Source organism: Cervus canadensis, chromosome 23, assembly GCF_019320065.1.
Source record: "Cervus canadensis isolate Bull #8, Minnesota chromosome 23, ASM1932006v1, whole genome shotgun sequence".
NCBI lineage: Eukaryota > Metazoa > Chordata > Mammalia > Artiodactyla > Cervidae > Cervus > Cervus canadensis.
The window spans coordinates 56,086,018-56,103,432 of NC_057408.1; the positions used below are offsets into that span (position 1 = coordinate 56,086,018).

At 44.6% G+C, this 17,415-nt stretch overlaps 1 protein-coding gene across 1 annotated transcript in view; it reads left to right on the plus strand.

The window, feature by feature from the left end:
- Window positions 1-1,823: 1,823 nt before the first annotated feature.
- Window positions 1,824-17,415, plus strand: part of RALBP1 (ralA binding protein 1) — a 41,384-nt gene continuing 25,792 nt past the window's right edge. Inside the window, exon 1 of the mRNA XM_043444510.1 lies at window positions 1,824-1,965. The gene's annotated coding sequence lies outside the window, so the exon portion shown is untranslated. The remainder of the gene's footprint in view (window positions 1,966-17,415) is intronic.

Sequence of the window (17,415 nt, forward strand, 5' to 3'; positions counted from 1 at the left end):
AAAAAAAAAAAAATTATTTACTTATGGCCGTGCTGGGTCTTTGTTGCTATGTGTGTGCTTCCTCTAGTTGCAGCAAGTGGAGACTAGTCTTCCGTGAGGTCCACAGGCTTCTCATTGCATTGTTTCCTCTTGTTGCTGTGAAGCACAGGCTCTAGGCATAGGGGTATAGTTCTGGTGCATGGGGTTGCCGAGGCATGTGGGATCTTTCCCAACCAGGGATTTAAAATGTGTCCCCTGCATTAGCAGGTAGGTTCTTAACCACTGGACTACCAGTGAAGTTGAGAAAGGCCTCTTTGTGAATAACATGACCATCAATAAGATGCTATCTTTCCTCCCTTTTGTGTGTCCATATAGCAACTTCCAACAAGGGTTCAATAGCCAACGTGGTCAGTGCCCATTCCGTGACCCAATCAAAGTTGCCAGAGTACTGTAATTGGCAAGATAACATGCCCATCCCAGTGGACAGAGGACACCGTTCTGTTGCCAGACAGGCAATAAGAAAGCTTTTCAAAAAGTCAGAATACAATGGCTACAGCAGACCGTCTTGGTCTGTTGTGGGCCAGTTGTGGGCCCTTCCTGGGTATCAAGCCAAAAGGGCTCAACTTTCGAGTGGGAAATGCAAGGTACAAGGGAGAGCTCTACCATCAGACTTGAGGCGGGCTGATTTGGAACAGGGTAGGGTGGATCACAGAGGTCAGTCTAAACATGTAATGAAGTTGTAGGAAGAGGAGCACAGGCAGTAATGGAGGTGACTGGGAAAGGCCATCTATCCCCAATCTAGGGGCTTCCCCGGTGGCACAGATGGTAAAGAATCTGCCTGCAATGCGGGAGACCGGGGTCGGATCCCCGGGTCGGGAATATCCCCTGGAAAGGAATGACAACCCACTCCAACATTCTTCCTTGGAGAATTCGATGGACAGGAGACATCTCCCAAGTCAACTGTCAAACTTTATAAGACAAGAACATTTGCAGGACAATTCCTGAAGCCTTTGTGAAGGGTTTCTGGAGGAAATGCAGTTACTTCCATCTTCCTTCAGATCCAGTTCTGTGTGCACGCCTGCCGAGCGAAGGGCAGCTCTGACTCAAGAGCTCCTCGGTACAAGGTGCAAGGATCGAGGGAGGCGCTCGTCGGCCCCCGTTTAAGGAACGCTGAGGCAAAGGCCGACACGAAATCCTAGGAGGTTCCTCTTTGGAAGCCCGGGGCGCTTCCTTTGTCCAAATCCCCAGCAAAAGTCCCCACCCCAAGCCAGACTCCCCACCCAGCCCGGGATGAGCCCCACCCCGCGGCTGCTGGGCCGGCCTCCGGGCCGGTTTAACTGGTTGGGGCTGAAGCCCGCGGTGAAGACGGTCTGCGCCTCGGGAGTTAGGGAACAGGCTGTGCGGAGCGTGGGCAGGACAACTCCTGCCCTTCTCCGGAGTTCGGCCGGCTCTGCCCGCAGCAGTCCTCGCGGAGCCCTCGCTGGATAGGTACGCGACCACCAGGTGCCTCACCACCTGGAACTGCGCAGGCGCCGGCGGCTCTCTGGCGCGTCGCGTTCTCTCGCGCGCTCCCGGGTCTCCCCCGCGGGCCCCTGGGCCGGGCAGGCGTGATGCTTCCTGGATGTTGTAGTGCGCCTCCCGCGGCGGGCCGCCTGAGGACTGGGCACTGGGTTTCCGAAGACTGCTATTCCCAGCGTGCCTCGCGCGGGGGTCACGGGGCGCCTGCCCTCACGGCCCCGGACGTCAGCGCTGGGAGGAGGAGCCGGGAAGCTGGTGGCGGCGGGAGGAAGGAGTGCGCGTGCGCGGTGGGCCGGCTCACCAGGTTCTGTCCCAATCATTGTAAACAGGCGGAGGCTGGGGCGGGGTGGGAATGGGGCGCCCGAGGCCGGCCGGGGGCGCAGCGCAGGAGGCGGCCGCGGCGGCAGCAGCGTGAGAGCAAGGAGGCGGCGGCTGCGGCGGCTGGCGGTCGCGCGGCGGCGGCGGCGGCGGCGCAGGTCAGTGGCGGGCGGCGGTCGCAGCGGGGCCCGGTGCCTGCAGCCGTCCTCACGCCTCCCCGCGGCGTCTGTCAGGCAGCGGGCCGGGCTCTCGCGGCCGGGTGGCGGGGCGGGGGCGTGGCTGCCGGGGCGGCGGGGCCGGGCGCTGGTCCGCGGCTCCGGCCCGCGCAGCCCATTCCTCCGCTCGCCGGTCGAGGGTCTTGGGTCTGGGCAGGGAGGGTGGAAGCCCGGCCCTTCCCCGAGGCCCGGGCCTCGGATGGCGGAGAGGGGCTTAGGCTTTTACGTAACCGCGGCCGGGATGCTAGAGGGTCCCCGGTGCGCGCCCGGCGCGGAGGGAGGCTGGTGGGCGCGGGGGTGCTCTGGTGCGCCGGCAGGTCCGAGCTGGGAATTCTCAGAACTCCTCGTCAGGTGGGCTTGTGCCCACAGGCTCTTGTGGAGGTCAGCTGTGGGGTGGCTTTCGGGTTTTTTTGTTTGTTTATTTCTTGTTTTAACCGTCGTGAGAGTGAAACAGTTTTCCCCGCATAGCCCACACCCGAGCCTCCCTCAAGTCCTCACGCCCCTCGGGTTTGGGAGTCGTGACTCCAGAGCCTCCGCCCTGAGCAAGCAGAGCATCTTCCCCTAAGGCCTGGTTGAGTGCTCGAAGGTGATCAAGTATTATCTCGAGCGGTTTTGACCGTGCGGGTGAAAGTGCTGCGATTTGGACGCCGCGTTCACGTGGACGCGCCGGGTCAGGAGCCGGTCACCGCGGGTTGTGCGGCTGGAGCGGGCGGGTCCCAGCCCTGCGGCCCCGGTGGCGGTGCAGGTGCTCGGCGGAGAGGCGCTCAGGTTCTCCGGAAGGCGCCGGCCACGGGCGGTTCGCTGGTCACGGAGTCTTGTTGTGTGGAAATGAGAAAGGTAATCCATTTTCCGCCTTCCGAACTTGCTTGGCCGCTTGGTAACTCCTTTCTGAGTGTCTTCCTGAGGACGAGTTAATTGCTGTCAGCTGTTTCGGCAGATGGTGCCGGCAGGAAGGAAGTTAGCAGAGGGGCTTACACCTTTCAGAGTGACCCGTAAAAGGAAGTGAGGTGGGCTAGCTTAACAGGAGCCGCTGGGAAGTAATTCTTTAAACAGAGTATCTCAAAGCTGCGAGAGATAATTTATTATGTTTTTAAAATAGTATTTATCTTTTCAGGTCTTCCAGGGATCATTTCTCCCTTGATTTAGAAAAATAGAAGTGGTATCAGAAAGTGCATATTAACTTTAATTACGGTTTTTTTACAAGGAGGGATTGGGCCCAAAATGTAACCCAGAAGTATGTTCTTTCTTTTCTGGAAGAAAATCTCTAATAGAAGTTTTTGTTAGTGTATGTAGAGAAAATAAGTAAAAGTGCAGGTCATTTAGTTTAATTTCTGTGTAGCAGGTGCTGTGAAGACTTACAGATGGATAAGGCAGTGCCCCTGCCTTCAGGATGCTAAGACTTTATCTCTTACGTGAACTTCCATGAAGACAGTGTGTTTTTGAGGTTGCTTTGACTGGAGGAAGGCCAGGGGCACAGAGGGTATAGAAGGGAGGTAGTGGTCAGAGTTTTAAGGGACGGGGAGGAGAGTGTGGAAGGGGGCAGTGGTAGGGAAAAGTGTATGGGAAGGGCTGAGAACAGTGAGGAGACAGGATCAGACAGGATGGGCATTTCGTTAGGAGGATCTGTTTGAGAAAAGCCAGGAGTCCAAACTTACAGAGTGAGTGTGGGATCTGCAGGTATGGCCCACAAGGGTGGAGGGTGGTGGCAAGCTGTGAAACCCAGGAGGTAGGCAGAGGCCAAATTAGGAAGAGTCTTGTAGACAGGTGAAGTAATTTCAGCTTTACCTCGAAGCAGATGGGAGTCACTGAGACAGAATGAAGAGGCCTAAGCCTCTCTCCCCATTGTAACTCCTCCCTATGTGTCAGGCATTGTATTAGGTGTTTTAGACTTTATGTCCTTAAACTTGAAGAAGGCTTTGGCATGACCGAGGCAAAAATTGCAGGAAAAGAGGTTCAGGCCAAGGGAACGTTGAACCAGAGGATTGCGAGGATGGAAAGTCATTCTCTGCAGCTGTAGCATGGGCTTATGGGGTCAGTAGCAGAAGTTCAGGCTGCACAGATTGGTCCCCATGCCATCCTAAGGGTTCTCGAGGGCTTTTTCGCTTGGTAATAATACAGCATATGAATTTTAACCAGGCAAGAGTCATCATAAGGTTTTCATTTTAGGAAGATCACTCTGGTCTCATATAGATGTCAGAAGGGATGGAGGGAAGACAAGGCAGGGTGTAGGAGGACAGTGAACAGTTTTTGCAATATTTGAGGTGACAGATAACAGCCTAAACTAAGGTAGGGTCAGTGGAGATGCAGAGGAGTAAGTTAATAGCACAAATATTAACAAGGTAGAATTAACTGGATTCAGTGAAAATTGGATTTGGGAAGTGAGAGAGAAATAGTAGGACAAGATAACTGTGGATTTTAATTTGGATGATTGAATAGACAGCGGGAAAGTACACTGAGGGAAATCAGGAAGATCAGCAGATCTGGGGAGGAATAGTATTTTGGCTTTTGGATAAATTGAGTAGGAGTTACCTATAGAACATGCAGGTGGAAATGCTTGCTGCAGGGTCAGGTGTGTGGTTTCGGAGCACACAGGAGAGGGCTTGATAGGAGAGGCATCAGGATCTATTATAGGTGGTACCTGAAGCCTTTCATTGGGTAACATGACATAAGAAGAGTTTCCGGATGGAGAATAGTCCTGAAATAGGCCGTGGAGAATAATAGCATTTGAAGCCAAACTGAAGAAGAACTGAAAAGGGAAATTCCCATGTGTTTAGAAATCAGGAAATCATGAGACAATGATGTAGAAGCCCAAGATGGATCATTTCAGAAGGAAGCTGTACTTCACAACTGCCTCTCCAGAAAAAAAATAAATAAAAAATAAAGGAAGCGATATGCTTCCTTTGAGAACTTGAGGAAAACTGGGTTGTTCGGAGTTTGTTGAATTTGATAACTGAGAGCACTTTCATAGCATCCTGCTTAGTGCTGTCAACTGGGGAGGGAACTGTTCGATTGAATTGAGGTGTAAGTGGAAAGTCAGAGTGGAGAAAGCCAATGTAGATTATTTCAAGAATAAACAAATCTTCAGCTGTGAAGAGAAGAACAGGAAGAAGTGTTACCAGAGGTTACTAAAGGGATAGGAAGGAACTTTTAATTTGGCAAAGACCTGAGCCTGCTTTTTCCTTGTTGTTGTTCAGTCGCTAAGTCGTGTCTGACTCTCTGTGACCCCATGGACTGCGACACGCCAGGCTTCCCTGTCCTTCACTGTTTCCCACAGTTTGCTCAGATTCATGTCTGTTGAATCAGTGATGCTAAGTATCTCTTCCTCTGCTGCCCTCTTCTTTTGCCTTGCATCTTTCTGAGCATCAGGGTTTTTTTGAATGAATTGGCTCTTCTCTTCAGATGGCCAAAGTATTGGAGCTTTAGCATCAGTTCTTCCAATGAATATTCAGGATTAATTTCCTTTAGGATTGACTAGTTTGATCTCCTTGCAGTCTAAGGGACTCTCAAGAGTCTTCTCCAGAATTGAAAGCATTGCTTCTTCACCACTCAGTCGTCTTGGTGGTTTCTCACTTTCGTACATGACTACTGGAAAAACTATGGCTTTGTCATATGTGTCAAAATATGGACATTTGTCGGCAAAATGTGTATTTGCATTTTAATCCTCTGTCTAGGTTTGCCATAGCTGTTCTTTCAAGGAGCAAGCATTTTTAATTTTATGGCTGCAGTCACCATCTGCAGTGATTTAGGAGCCCAGGAAGATAAAATCTATCACTGCTTCTACTTTTTCCCTTTCTATTTGCCATGAAATGATGGGACCGAATGCCATGATTTTAACTTTTCATTCCAGCCCCAAAGAAGGGCAGTGCCAAAGTGTTCAAATTACTATAAAAGTGTGCTCATTTCTCATGCTAGTAAGGTTATGTTCAAAATCCTTCAAGCTAGGCAGGCTTCGGTAGGACATGAATGGAGAGCTTCCAGATACACAAGCTGGGTTTAGAAAAGGCACAGGAACCAGAGATCAAATTGCCAACATTGGTTGGATCATAGAGATAACAAGGGAATTCCAGAAAAACATCTGCTTCCTCGACTACGTGAAAGCCTTTGGTTGTGTAGATTACAAGATACTGTGGAAAATTCTTAGAGAGTTGGAAATACCAGACCACCTTCCCTGTCTCCTAAGAAACCTGTATGTGGGTCAAGAAGCAATAATTAGAACCTTACATGGAACAACTGACTAGTTTAAAATTGGGAAGGGACTATGCAAGACTGTATATTGTCATCCTGCTTATTTAACTTACATGTAGAGTACATCATGCGAAATGTCAGGCTAGATGAATCACAAGCTGGAATCACAATTGCCAGGAGAAATATCAGCAACCTCAGATATGCAGATGCTTCCACTTTAATGGCAGAAAGCAAAGAGGAACTAAAGAGTCTCTTGAAAGAGGAGAGTGAAATTGCTGGCATTTTCCTTATGCTACCTTTTTTAAGATATTCATATAACATAAAATTGATCCTTTTAAAGTGTACAATTCAATTTAAAGTGTTTTTAGTATGTGTAGGGGTGCAGTCACACCTGCAATCAATTTTAGAATCTTTTCATTACTGCTCTTCGTTATCAGCCACTCACCTTTCCCTCTGCTCCCACTCACTAGCAACCACTAATCTACTTCCTGTCTCTGTGGGTTTGCCTCTTTCGGACATTTCATGTACATGGAATCATATATGTGGTCATCTGTGACCGACTTTTACTCAGCATCATGTTTTCAAGACCTGTCCATTTTGTGGCAGGTGTCAGGACTCCATTCCTCTTCATTGCTGAGAATATTCCACTGGTTGGTTATACCACATTTTGTTTATTCATAAGTTGTTGAACATTTAAGTTCTTTCTACATTATGACTATTTTTAGTGCTGGTGTGAATAATCATGTGCAGCGTTTTTTGTAGATACTTGTTTTCATTGTTTTTCATGAGAGAAGTGGCTCATTGCATACAAGGGATCCTCAGTGTCATCATCAGCTGACTTCTCATCAGAAACCACAGGAGCCAGAAAGCAGTGGGATGACACAGTCACACTACTGCAAGGAAGAACTATCATACCTAAGAGTAGAATTGGCTGGATCATGTAGTGACTTTTATGTTGGAACAGTTTGAGGAACTTCTAAACTCTTTCCTAAAGCAGCTGCACCACTTCACTCTCCAGTGTAAAGATTCTCATTTCTCCATATCCTCACCAACACTTGTTATTTTCTGGTTTTTGAAAATTTAAACTATCCTGGTAGATGTGAATTGGTAACTTATTGTGGGTTTGGTTTGCATTCATTTTCCTGGTGGCTGATGATGTTGAACATCTTTTCATGTGCTTATTGGCCATTTGTATATCTTCTTTGGAGAGAGATTTATTCAGGTCCTTTTCCTAGCTTAGCATTGGGTTGTTTGTCTTTTTGTTGTTGAGTTGTGAGAGTTCCTTTGTATATTCTGGATGGTAGACCCTTATCAGTATATGCTCAGTTGTTTACTACTGTTTTGCGACCCCATGGCCCAGCAAACTCCTCTGTCTATGGAATTTTCCAGGCAAGAATACTGGAGTGGGTTGCCATTTCCTCTTATAGGGGATCTTCCTAACCCAGTGATTGAACCCGCATCTCCTGTGCCTCCTGGATTCCAGGAGCTGAGCCATCTGGGAAGCCCCTTATCAGTATATGTGATCTGCAAATACTTTCTTCTGCTCTCTGGGTAGTCTTTTTTACTTTCTTGATAATGCCCTCTGATCTATAGAAGTTTTCATTTTGATGAAGTAGAATTTATTGGTTTTTTTCTTTTGTTACTTGTGATTTTGGTGTCGTATCTGTGAATCCATTGCCAAATCCACAGGCATGAAGATTTACACTGTGCTTTCCTCTAGGAGTTTTATAGTTTTATTTCTTATATGTAGGTGTTGGTTCATTTTGAGTGAATTTTTGTATATGGTCCGAGATAGGGCCTGTTTTTTGTACATGGAAATCTAATTATCCCATTCCTATCTGTTGAAGAGACCATTTCTTTCCCATGGAATAGTCTTGACACATTTGTTGAAATCAGTTGACCATAGATGTTTGGGTTTATTCTGGACTCTTCAGATCGATTCTATAGGTCTGTATGCTTATCCCGATGCCAATACCACATTGTTTTGGTTACTCTAGTTCTGTAATTGCTTCTGAAATTACGAAGTGTGAGTCTTCCCCCTTTGTTCTTCTTCATTATTTTCGTGTTTGAGGCCATTTCGATTCCGTACTGGGGATCAGATTTCCATTTCTGCAATAAGGCTTGTTGAAGTTTTGCCTTGCATCTATAGATCATTTTGAATTACAGCAGTACTTTGTCATCTTAACAGTACTGAATTGTCCCATTAAAAAGGAGTTTATTTAGGTCTACTCTAGTTTCTCTCAGCAGTGTTTTGTAGTTATCAGTGTATAAGTCTTTCACCTCCTTGGTTATGTTTATTCCTGTTTTATTCTCTTGGCTGCTAATGCTTAATCATTAGCAGAGCAGTAAGCTACCAGAACAGCTGTGTGTCTCTTGGATGTAGCTTCAGCACTCAGCCACTTGACAACTTTGGTCTTAGCCTTTGTTTCTGTCTGTGCAGATGTCAATATCATCCAGAGGTGAGTCGGGTGGGCTTTCTCGGGTGGGATGAGCTCAATGAGATCCACCTAAGACACTTCTTAATCGACTGGTTTAAAGACAAAGACAAGGAGAGAATCTTGAAAGTAACGAGAGAAGTGGCTCGTCACATACAAGGGATCCTCAGTGTCATCATCAGCTGACTTCTCATCAGAAACCACAGGAACCAGAAGGCAGTGGGATGACACAGTCACACTACTGCAAGGAAAAATTATCAGCCAGGAATTCTGTGTCCTGAGCATGTGCGTGGCGCTGGGCATCCATGTTTCTCCTGATTTCCAGGAATTTGTTGCAGCAGTTCAGGGTCTTCCCCAGAACATCTCTCGGCTTAGCCTTTCTTCTCATGATTTGGAGGGAGTGTTGACTCCAGCTGTTGCCTGTTGCTTCGGGGGCAACGGCTAACACCTCTCTCTGCCTGCACCCTAGTGGGCTTAGCCCTGGACGTGGGGAAAGTTCTGAGGTAACTGCATTTAGGTGAGACAAGGCAGGCCTCTTCTGCAGGTAGGTCTTCCAGAGAGCCTGGAATAATAATTTCAGTTTGTTTGTGAATGAGGTTTGTTCTGCTGTGCCAGTGCTGGGAATGTGGGCTGTTATTTTCAAGGCTGCCACTGATCTGGGAAGCCCAGGATAGGATCAGAGTGAGTTAAATATCACAAAATCCTACGTTCTCACTAAGATTCAGCTGTTTTTCTTGAATAAATGCTCCCTGAATTGCTGCAAGCTTCTGGTTAGTTTCCAGGGTTGTGAAAAAGTGGATTTTGACTGGTTTTAGTTGGCTTTTCTGGAGGGTGAACTTTTGGAGTTCCTTAAGCTATCATTTTTGGAGAAGGAGATGGCAATGCACTTCAGTATTCTTGCCTGGGAAATCCCATGGAAGAGGAGCCTGGTGAGCTACAGTCCATGGAGTTGCAAAGAGTTGGACACGATTTAGCAGCTGAGCACTCAGGCGCTCATTTTACCAAGGTTACTCCATCTGTTTATTTAGCACTCCATGCATTATCAGGCTGCCTCTGTTACTATAGTTCACATGAGTCTTTTGTAGACAGCATATAGTTGGGTTAGTGTTTTTCTCTGTTCTTTGCTTTTTTCATAAAGAATTTGCGGTGCTTGTAGAGATGCAACATAATAAAGGATTTTGGCCATCAAAATCAGGACTTTGCTTACTTTTGTCTATTGGGGGACAAGGTTTAACAGTGAATTTGCTAGGTCAGAATGATAATTTTTGGTAGATACTGCTGAATTGCCTTCTAAATGAGTCAGTTTACACTTTTACCAGTAGCATGTGACAGTCTCTTTCATCACACCCTCCCAATGTTGGGTTATCAAACTTGTTCCTCTTTAGAAAATTGGTGGGTGAAAAAGAGAATCTTAAATTCCCTGTTTTTTCATTTTAAGAGTATTTGCTTCAGATTCAAATCCTCAGTCGCTTTTTGTTTTTGTTTATTAATTTGCAAAGTAATTGTCATGTTTAGTGTCAGTACTTTTCCTCCAGGTTTCTTCTTGGCTTCTTACATTTGTTTATGATTTTTTTTCTTAACAGTGCACTTATAATTTTCTGAACGTTATTTAAAATGGGAGTCAAGGAAAGAAAAAGCAGTAAAACTCTTCCTTTTTCACACTTTCATGGGTGGAGAATATAGTTTATAAAATCTCAAGTTTTGTCCAGGAGTTTTATATTGTTGCTTTTGTATAGTTGTTATTGTTGCTGCTTACTGAGTACCTGCTGTAGACCACGAATACTGTTTTGTTTAATTCTGGCAGTGCTGTGGCAGGTCAGTGTCAATATTAACAGATAAGGAAACCCCGTCTGTGAAGGGTGATAGTACTTAGACCCGCAGCTGTGCCATATTCTCTCTCCCCATCAGGGTCTCTCCCAATTTCTTTACTGAGAACTGGGGGCCTGGGTGAGCCATTAAGGATAACACTGAAGAGATCACAACTTAATCTTTTCTGGTATATTCCTCCAGAGGCGTTTTATACACATATGAGCAAAGAATGTGTAAACATGTATACTTTCTGTTCTAAACTATCGTAGTGTAAATCGTGGAATGAGGCTTTTATTTGTTGAGTGCTAACTCTACACCAGGTGCTAGGTCTGTTTCTTTGCAGTTGATCAGTTTGAATGAAGTCCATCAAACTGATCACCTGGAAAGGTTGTATAGATATTTAAATATGAAGCTTTTGTCTTAAAAGTAATTAAAAACAAAAATACTAGCTGAACAACAAAAATACTAGCAGAACTTGTTTGGAGTTGCTTTCAGAGTGATACCTTGATAAAATGAAGCATGATCATAATCATTTGGAGGCTAAATTAAATCAGAAGCACTGCAAATTGAGAGCCAGATTTGATATTTGTATGTATTATGAAATGATCATCACAGTAAATCTAGTTAGCATTCATCACCACACAGTTACAAAAAATTTTTTAAGAAAAAAATTTTTAAAATCTAGAATTATTTTTGTCACATTTATTGCTGTTTTAATGTGTAATTCCCCAATGATATATGATATGGAACATCTTTTCATATGCTTATTTGACATTTGTATGTTTTTTGGTGATGTTTCTCTTCTGGTCTTTTGCCCATTTTTAAATTGTTTTGTTTTCTTATTGTTGAGTTTTAAGAGTTCTTTGTATATTTTGGATAATGGTCCTGTATCAGGTATGTCTTATACAAATATTTTCTTCTAGTCTGTGGCTTGTCTTCTCATTCTCCGTCTTCAGTTCAGTTCAGTCGCTCAGTCGTGTCCGACTCTTTGCGACCCCATGAACCGCAGCACGCCAGGCCTCCCTGTCCATCACCAACTCCTGGAGTTCACCCAAACTCATGTCCATTGAGTTGGTGATGCCATCCAACCATCTCATCCTCTGTTGCCCCCTACTTCTCTCGGTCTTAAGTCTCTTAATTTTTATGTTCATTCTCCCACTCTTCCTCCTTCCCCTCTCTTTTTCTTTAGTATTAGCTAAATAAACTAAATTGTATGTCCCTGTATTTTGAGACTTAATCAGAATAAGGTTTTATCAGTTTAGTTTTTCCAGGCCGGTGTCTTTTTTTTGTCTGTGATCTTAACAGCCATTGATCGTTGCCAGTGTCTGTTTTTAAATTGCTTATTAAGTGGTGATAGTCTTTTATTTCTTTGTTTATTACATGGAAGATTTTGATAAAAGGAAACTTGGCTGAACTATACTTTGTATAGGAGGTTCAGAATAAATGCTCCCCCCTCCTTTATTTGCCAGTTATTCCAAACAATTACATGGTTCTCTAGTTCCCATATCCTCCAAAGTGATCAGTGAATTTTATTTTTAAATATCCATATGAACTCATGGATTTAAATATACTTGATACTTTAGTTCCTGGCAGTTATTAATTTTATTCATTCTCTTTGGCATCCTTGGCATCTTCTAGTTGACTTCTGAGTCCTTTTGTCTTGATTCCAAGCATCTTTCATTTCTTTTATGACTTGATATTTCAGTCTCATACATATCTTATGTATTAGACCTGGCGTCAGCCTAATGGAAATGTTTAATAGTATGTTAAATTATATTGTTAGACTCACACAACTAAATACGTATTTATGTCTTAGCAACTTTCAGTTCAGTTCAGTCACGTCTGACTCTTTGAGACCCCATGGACTGTAGCACACCAGGCTTCCCTGTCCATTACCAACTCCCAGAGCTTGCTCAAACTCATGTCCATCAAGTCGGTGATGCTATCCAACCATCTCATCCTCTGTCATCCCCTTCTCCTCCTGCCTTCGATCTTTCCCAGCATCAGCATCTTTTCCAATGAGTCAGTTCTTCGCATCAGGTAGCCAAAGTATTGGAGCTTCAGCTTCAGCAGCAGTCCTTCCAGTAAATATTCAGGGTTGATTTCCTTTAGGATTGACTGGTTTGATCTCCTTGCAGTTCAAGGGACTCTCGAGAGTCTTCTCCAGTACCACAGTTCTTCGGCACTCAGCTTTCTTTATAATCCAACTCTCACAGCCATACGTAACTACTGGAAAACCATAGCTTTGACTTGATGGACCTTTGCCTTTTCTAAATTCAGATTGAACATCTGGAAGGTCACGGTTCATGTACTGTTGAAGCCTGGCTTGGAGAATTTTGAGCATTACTTTGCGAGTGTGTGAGATGAGTGCAGTTGTGTGGTAATTTGAACATTTCTTTGGTATTGCCTTTCTTTGGGATTAGAATGAAAACTGACCTTTTCCAGGCCTGTGGCCACTGCTGAGTTTCCCAAATTTGCTGGCATATTGAGTGCAGCACTTTAACAGCATTGCCTTTTAGGATTTGAAATAGCTCAGCTGGGATTGCATCATCTCCACTAGCTTTGTTCCTTGTGATGCTTCCTAAGGCCCACTTGACAGGCAGCTTAGTAGCCATTTGAAAAAAATCATACACATAAGCAGAAAGAGAAAATAATTTTTATCCTAATCTTAAGTAACTAAAATTAGTGGTCTGTGTGTGTCCATTGAACACTGTGCAGCTTATGATACTTTGCAATCAGATTAAACATCACCACCCTTATTTCTTGTTTCATGTTGATTTTTTAAAAACCTCTAGAAAACCCTGCTTTATGGAGGTGTGCTGTGGAAGGGAACGTGCACAGTCGAGTGTTGAAAGCCTCCTTCTTTTCTGGTAGTTGTGCAGTGTCTGACAGGTGTCGAGGAGCACTGTGCTTCCCTCAGTTTGAGCTACCCCAGACCCGTGGAGTTTGCTCGCAGTGCCCTGGGTCCCTCTGCACACTGTTGGGGAACAATGGACTAGATGCTTTTACCCACTTTCTATTGTAACCGATGGTGTGTGTTTTAAAAATTATTAAATGAGGTTTATTGGGCTCCCCTGTTTCCATGCTAAGTTCTGAGTTAAGATTTACTTGAGACTAGATCATGTGAGTATGAGATATGGCAGGAAAGATACCACCTGTCCCCCAGCCAAAGGGTATACTGTTACTTTAAAAAAGTGCTGTTTTACTGTTAAGTTCCAAATGATATTTATTAAGTTTTTTAAAATTCAGTTTTTACTGGAGTATAGTTCCTGTACAGTGTTGTGTTTCTGCAGTACAGCAAAGTGAATTGGCTGTATGTGTTCACATAACCCCTCGTTTTGGATTTCCTTCTCACTTAGGTCACAAGGTTTTTTTTATAAGAAAACTTTTTTTTGGTCCTCGGTGTTTGTGACTGCTGATGATATAGCACTTTTGGTTTTGTGTAAAGGCAGTGGACTTTTCTCTCCATACTTACTATACATATATGCCCTTTGATTTGGACAGCTGTATGCAGAACTGAACTGTGTCCTCCCCAGCCTTTCAGCCCAGGCAGAGGTGGAATTATTTCTGGCTGCTAGATACTGTATGTTCCGGCTGCTCATTTCCTGACACCTGGAGTTCTGAACCTCAGAGTTTTTATGTTCACCTAACTAATGGACATAGTCTGTGCTTTGCAGATTTGTGTTTCATCCAGAGGTTGATTTTATATTGCATTATATCAGTTTCCTAAAATGTGAATTTTTCTGTTTTATTGTTAATAGTCATGTAATAGTTATTGTCAACCTTAAAAAGACATTCATACGTTCATATTCATTATCATGAACTTTGGAATTTCACATCTTTTAGACTGATTTGATAACCTGTATCTTAGAGATGTTTTATTATTTACTGATTTACTTTAGGCTGTGCTGGTCCTCATTGCTGCACTTGGACTTTCTGTGGTTGCAGCAAACGGGGGCTCCCTGCCAGTGGTGCCCGGGCTTCTCATTGCGGAGCACAGGCTCAGGAGTTATGGCACACAGGCTTAGTTGCTGCGCAGCATGTTGAATCTTTCCGGTCAGGGATCAAACCCGTGTCCCCTGCATTGGACTGTGGACTACCAGGGAAGACCTCTTAGGCATATTTTAATCAACGACACTGAGAATGTTGAGAACCTGAGTAGAAAACATAAATCACTGTGTCATTCAGTGAATTTCTCTATGGCATATGGGACACTAATTAAAAGTTTTTTGGCTAAGCTCCTAGGGGTGGGGGGGAAATTAAAATAAAGATTAAGTTTGATGATATATAAGAAGACTACAGAAAAGGAACAGTAACTCAGGAGTAAAATGTCTATTAAAGTACTTGTTGTTTAGTCGCTCAGTCGTGCCCAATTGTTTGTGACCCCATGGGCTGTAGCCCGCCAGGCTCATCTGTCCTCATAGACCTGAACAAAAGTTGGAAGTTTTGAAGGACCAATTACGTAACAACCCAGAGGGATGAGAGTTGGTCTGTGGGGGTATGTGTGGTTCTGCACTGTGGATACTGCTGTGCGTTATGGGCACAGGCTGTGAACCTCGCGCGTGATAGTGCGACAGGGACTTCGCTGTGGACGATAGGAAACCCTCTAAGCCCACTTCATCTGAAGGATTACTTGCCTCATCTCAGCTTGTAAACTTGGTTTTGTTTTTTTTTTCTTGAATAGTAATATTCATGTCTTAAGAGAAATCCCTTGAGGAGTAGAGTTCCTTACGGCCTATAAAATTTTGTGTAAGTGAGAAGTGTGGTTATTGGGCCTCAGCAGTTTGTAGAATAGCCTGATTTATGCAGAGTTCCTGCCTTCTTTCTGGGAGTCTGGGACTTCAGTACCCGCTCCACAGAGAACATTGCTGTGACCGGTCTCCTTGGGGACCTTGGGCTGACTGAGGAGCAGTCAGAAACCCCTGGTGCTTCATGTGTCCCCATGTCTCCCCTGCCAGGGGGCCTTGGGAGCATACGCCTGGTTCCTCTGGACTCAGCCCCTTGTCCTTTGCTTTTTTTTGCTTTGTATCCTTTCTCTGTAATAAGTCTTAGCCTGAGCTTGACTGTGTGCTTACTGATCTGAGTCCTCCTAGTGAATCGATGACCCCAGGGTGGCCTTGGGGGCCCCATCCCAGTGTCAAGACTCATAGGCAAAATGCTGTGTTCCCCACCCCCCAAGTTTTATAGCTGAAGGTTGCCTTTCAGCTATTTGTTTTGGTGTTTATTTCCTTTACCTAAGTAATATCCTTAAACTGCTGTTTTTGAAGATGGCAGTTTTGGATGTCCTCTGTTACCGGGGCGTTAGGTGGATGAGGATTTGGGTCTCTGAGGTGCTTCCCCGGGTCCCCTGCCCCCAGCCCTCCAGCATAGTCATGCCCTGCAGAGCGTTTGGTTCCATCAGTCAGCATCCATCGTTTTCATTGTGATTATTACCGAAGCATTGTGTAATCCTGAGCCAGGCAGAGAACTACAGTTTCATTTTCCCATCTACCTTTTTTCTTAAAGTTAACGGTTGTCTCTTACTGTTATTTGTTTTTTACTCTTGTTTTATGGCAGATTTGTTCCCAAAGCTCCAGTCTTCTTATTCTTTTCCACACAGGCAGATGTCTTGGAACCCTTCTTCCCCTGGGTCACGGGGACTGTGTCACCAGCTGGCCACAGGCCTGCTTTTCCTGGATTCTTTGCTGCCCATCAGGTCACATCTCAGGTCGTCAAGTCTCTTGGGCAAGTGTGCAGGGAATACAGTCCTTGCCCCTGTGTGTCTGAAGTGTCTTTATTCTACCTGTACACTTGGGTGGTGGTTGAAACTGGTTTTCTTATCAGAATTTTGAATATGTTTGTTTATTGTCTGTAAATTTCCAGTGTCCTGTTGGCAAGCTGATCATGATCTTTTGTGATTTGCTTGTCCTGTTCCTGCCTGGTAATCGTCTCTGTCCCTTGTTCCCTGAGGCCTCATGGTGTGCTCCGAGGGGTCTCTGCACGTATGGTGTTGGTGCTTAGTGGTCCCTTGTGATCTGGATGCTCTTTAATTCTGAGAAAATCTGAAGAACAAGAATGTATTTTGTATGCACACATGCTTATGAAGTTGGACACCCCCAGATAGTAGGTTAATGGGAGTCAGTGCTCAGTATATACTAACGAGCCAGTGTCTGGATTCCTTGGTAGAGATTTAGGTTAGAGACTTTCCATTTACAGATTATTATTTATTTATTTTTTTTTGGCAGATGATACTTTTATTTTTTATTTTTTCATTTATTTTTATTAGTTGGAGGCTAATTACTTTTCAGTATTGTAGTGGTTTTTGCCATACATTGACATGAATCAGCTGTGGATTTACATGTGTTCCCCTTCCCGATTCCCCCCCCCCCCAGATTATTTTTAAAAACCATAAAAACTAAGGAAAAGCTGCTTCCAGTGACTTTTAGGCTATATTTAATAAAAATTGTTTATAAATATTGGATTTGTTTAACTTGTGAACTGCCGGAGCCTGCCGGCAAACAAACTGGTCAAGAACGCAATCACCAGAGTACCTAGGAAAAATAAGACTCAGAAAGAGAAAGATGGGGTTGAGAGGGACGGAGTCCGCTTGCGTCTGACTCCGCCAACTTTATTGAAGAAGACCACGCCTATATATACGCTAACAGGAGTTACTAAGAATAGATTGAGGGTTTGCATACGTGCAGAGCTACAGATGTTTTAAATTCCCACACTCAAGATCAGCAAAGTGTTAATTACCCTAGCGCCCAACACGATTAAGATCATTAGAACATTAGATAGAAAACAGGCTTCATCAATAGAACATTAGATGGAAAACAGGTTTCAGGCATGATGAGCTTATCAGCACCAGAAAAACAGGCAAAAAGGTCACCGGTGTGTTTTTTCCCTGAAGGAGACAAATGCCAGTCTATACTTTAACAAGAAGGGGTGGCAGGACAAAGAGAGACCTTTTGATCTCT